Source organism: Oncorhynchus masou, chromosome 24, assembly GCF_036934945.1.
Source record: "Oncorhynchus masou masou isolate Uvic2021 chromosome 24, UVic_Omas_1.1, whole genome shotgun sequence".
Taxonomy (NCBI): domain Eukaryota; kingdom Metazoa; phylum Chordata; class Actinopteri; order Salmoniformes; family Salmonidae; genus Oncorhynchus; species Oncorhynchus masou.
Window position 1 is genome coordinate 82,247,754 of NC_088235.1, and position 4,201 is coordinate 82,251,954.

At 47.6% G+C, this 4,201-nt stretch overlaps 1 protein-coding gene across 2 annotated transcripts in view; it reads right to left on the reverse strand.

Annotated features, from left to right (window-relative positions):
* The window catches only part of sema6bb (sema domain, transmembrane domain (TM), and cytoplasmic domain, (semaphorin) 6Bb), a 148,857-nt gene continuing 144,656 nt past the window's right edge, over positions 1-4,201 (reverse strand). For both annotated transcript variants that reach the window (XM_064935237.1, XM_064935236.1), the window contains exon 17: positions 1-4,201. This exon is cut by the window's right edge and continues 1,068 nt beyond it. The gene's annotated coding sequence lies outside the window, so the exon portion shown is untranslated.

Below are 4,201 nucleotides of genomic sequence, written 5' to 3' on the forward strand. Positions count from 1 at the left end.
TTAATGTCTGAGTGGTTTATTAGAATAAGAAAGTTGACAGAGAGCAAAGTCTCCATGCTAAGTGACAGGCAGAGCTGAGGACAATGTTGAAATGGTGTTCAACTGCTGAAGGGTGTGTGTGTGTGTGTGTATGTGTGTGTGTGTGTGTGTGTGTGTGTGTGCAGTTGTTTGAGGGTGCATGCATGTGTTTGTGTGATGGACAGATTTGCAGACACAAGCACACACACTTGCATGTACTGTATAAATCCACACGTTGCTACTTCTGTACACACAGAGGCTGTGTCATGCAGCTACTGCACTTAAATTACATTTAAGCATTGAGATTATGTACACACAGGGACACACTGTCATTTAATGACAGTGTCCCTGGTCACAGGCAGGGACAGACAGCCTCTGGTGAGAGCCACAGGACTGCAGGAGTCTGTCACTGTAGCAGGAGACTCGACTCTGGAGGAGTGGAAAAGTGGGAATGTTCTCTTTGTTGTGATTCCAGTCTGTATCGCCTCCTCCTCTCCTCTTCTCCTCCCAGACACAACTCAGACACAGCACAGGCATCAGAGTGGGAGAAAATACTGAGATGCTGTTCACAGTACAGAATCTTCATCATGATCATCTTCATCAACTTCATCATCATCAAACTCACACACCAAAGAGGAAATAGAAAATCCAATACAACAAATCCCAAAAACTCAAACCAAATATTACCACAGAAACAGACAAAAAAACATGACAAGAATGATCAGTGCAGACTAAATAGAATGCTCTCTACAACTTTACAAAAATGCTAACATTTTTTTGTGCTTATCTTTCGATGATAAATATGTCTGCTGCCCGTGTTTATTCCTCAGCAGATTGGGTTACATGTCTTCTTATTTGGTTTGGGTCTTTCTAGAGTATCCCATCCTGGCATTGGCAGTTTCTGGCTGGGGGGCATTAGCTAAATCACTGGGTTACTCAGGAAAACAAGCCAACAACAAACAATGGCATGGTCTCAGGGACACACACAGTCCATGATATTTATACACACAGATCAGGTCATGTGGGTTGGGGGTGGGTGGGTGGGTGGGGAACACTGTGAGCTACATATCATGTCCAGCAGAAAGTAATGGCTGCCAAAGAAAGCAATTTACTGCATCAGCGGATTTGCAAATGTAGATAAAGGGTTAAAACATTTCAAAACTGATTTCAAAAGAACAAAGATTTTTGAGCGCTTCACAGTAAATTACCCAGATTTCTCATTCTGGTGTTGACACATTTAAAACTACCTCTGTTTGATTGTAGCTGCTAATACAACATATAGAGAGGGAAAGGCTGATTGTGTGTCTGTGTCTGTTTGTCTGTCTGTCTGTGTGCAAGCCTGAAGGGTTGTATTATGGGGAACCACAGTTTCCTTAACTGTTTAGTCATGGTGGACTAAGATAATCATGTGTGGCTCTTCCAACGAGCAAATCCCTGGGTCTGAGCCACAAGTTTTGCCTCACTCCTCCCTGGCCTGGGGATAACAGTGGATCGTAATTCAATTGCATCCTGAATTTGATTAGGGAGTGTGTGTATGTTTATGTGTGTGTAACTGTGTGATTGTGTGTGTATGGGGGAATAGCTGCAGAGGAGAGTGGGTGCCCGTCACCCTCTTGATGTGTCTGTGCTAATCTTCTCAGGGGCTCATCACACCATTAGGTGGCTGGGATGTACTTTGCCTAATCAAGCATGCTTAGTGAAACAGTGTGAGAGCTGGAGCACGCCTGGCTGGGCAGGCAGAGTAGGCCTCATTCACTCACTGCACTGAGGGGACACCACTGGCTGGGAGAAAAAGAGGAGACGAGAGGGGGCACCAGGGGTCCACTATTGCTTCAAGGCCCCATGCTCTCAACCAACACTCCTCTCAGGGCTATAATGGAGATAGGAGGATGACGACGACAACATGGAGGAGTGGTTTTGTCTACTACAGTATAGAATGTACTATTTCAATATACTCCCCAACCCACCCGACTACTTTACTCATTCATGGCAACACCCACTACTAATGCACTTCAAGTACACAAAAACCTACACACTCACATGAAGGCACACATGCATACACACTCATTCAGTTGGCGCTTTGTCTCCCTGGCATTTTTACCCAGCTAGATCATGTGTTTACACTCCAGGAATCTCTTTTAGTAGTCTACCTCAGTGGTTTAGCCCTTTACATTAAGACAAACAAATCCACCGTCAAACCTGGCTCCTCTCCTCAGCCCACCACACAGCTGGCTTTCTATACAGGGCCAGGCCTCCCCTCTATCTGCTCCCCCTGTTTCTGAATGTAGCCATAGCTTTGTATTTAAGCCCTGCTAAGATTTATGTTCATGCTCTCTGGCTCTGTTGTGTGTTTCTCTAACACCACTCTCTGCCAGTCCTACCCAAATCAGCCCAGCCTCTGCTCCTCCCATGCCCCTCCAGCTCCATCTGTCTCCAGCTCTCCTCCTCTGCTCCTCCCAGCCCACAGACCCACTAATGAAGCCAGTCTATGCGCTTCCATGTGTGTTGCCGACCAGCGCTCAGGGTGAGGGTGCAGTTAACACTGATTTGTGAATGTTGGGGGATTGCGGCAGAAATCACTCAGATAATGGCTACCGGGTCAGAGAACTAGGGGGAGAACAAGGAGATTATGGACAACTTCCGCTGTAGCCTGAAATAGAGCAGCATCCACAAACACAAGTCATGACACGGATGAAAAAACACGAGCCACCGGATCTACAGACAGGGGAGTGAGCAGAGAGGCAGACAAAAGGAGAACATCAAACAGAGAGCGAGAGAGAGCGGAGGGAGACAATCCACGCCCATATAGTTCTACTTTGCTTTGTTGAGCCAATGTCCCTTGTGTATAGATGCTGAAAGGCAGGGATATAGAAGTGATAGCAGTCTGAATGATGCAAGTCTCTCAGCCCCAGCCCTATCGGCCCATCCCTGGCCTACCACCCTGACTGGTCCCAGCCCCAGTCCCAAACGGTGCCAGTGTCTGTGAGAGGGCCGGAGGGATGGGCAGGGGGGCGCTGCTGTCCTCATTGATATTCCGCTGGGCTGGGGCACTGGGTTTGCCCCTCCGGCCCTGACTCGTAACGGCTATTTGTTGCAGCCATCTCCTTCTGCTCCGGGGCACAAAGAGGCTCAGTGTCAGGGAGAGGAGCCTGAATGGAGCTCCCCAGTGGCAGGGCCCTGGGCCCGCTAACCCCCACAGCCAGGCTCACATTCCCCTACATGGGCTATGTACTCTTCTCTCCTGTCCGCTGGCCTGCCAGGTAGCCCAGGCCTCAGGTCAGGTCACATAGATCCAGGGAGAGACAAACAGAGAAGGAGGAAGGGAGTGGGAGGGACAAGGTTGTCTTATACCACTGTGCCCTCTGACTGTCTTTCACTGTTCCCTCCACTTCTCCAAGGAAACACAGAGATATTAAGGTACCATCCTTTCTTATCGCCTCCCTGCTGGTTTTTGTCCCCTCCACCTTGACATGTTCAAGTCCAGTGCTGTTGTTGCTAGATCTGGGCTGCAGACTGGGGGAGGAAACCGTTACAAGGCCTGATTAGAAACACATAATAGAGCATTAGAAACACATTAGAAATGTGTGCTTTTTCCATGATTGTTAACACAACGGGATGGATCGTTGACATCATTATCAAGCTTATTCCAATAAGAAGATCCAGTGTGTTGTATGCCCACATTAAGACAGGAACCCTTTCCCATACTGCATGATCCAGTGCCCCTGGCATTGCTAATATCTATCAAACACAAGCTGACTGATAGAGCTGACTGATAGAGCTGACTGATAGAGCTGACTGATAGAGGTGGCTAGAAAAAACAAACAAGGAAAAGCACATGGTTGTCTGCTGGATGCTGGTACAAAAGCAAAGCAGAAATAAAAATGTCACACCCAAAGAATGACTTGCAGAGCACAAGATAGTAGAATGAGACCTTTCACAACTGGAACTGAACTAAATTATCAGTGAAGCGGTTCTCATTTCTTTTTGTTTTTCCTTTTTCACAAAATGCCCCTTCCCTTGCACCCCTTCCTAGTCCTTGAGGTTGGTTTTATGGTGTCCAGTCCATGCTCTGTGGGTTAAACCACGTAAGGAGCAGAGGGGTGCACCTCTCAGGGTGATAGCAGAGCTGCAGCCATGAGGAGAATAACCTCCTCTCTTTAACTCTCTCTCTCTCTTTCTCTCT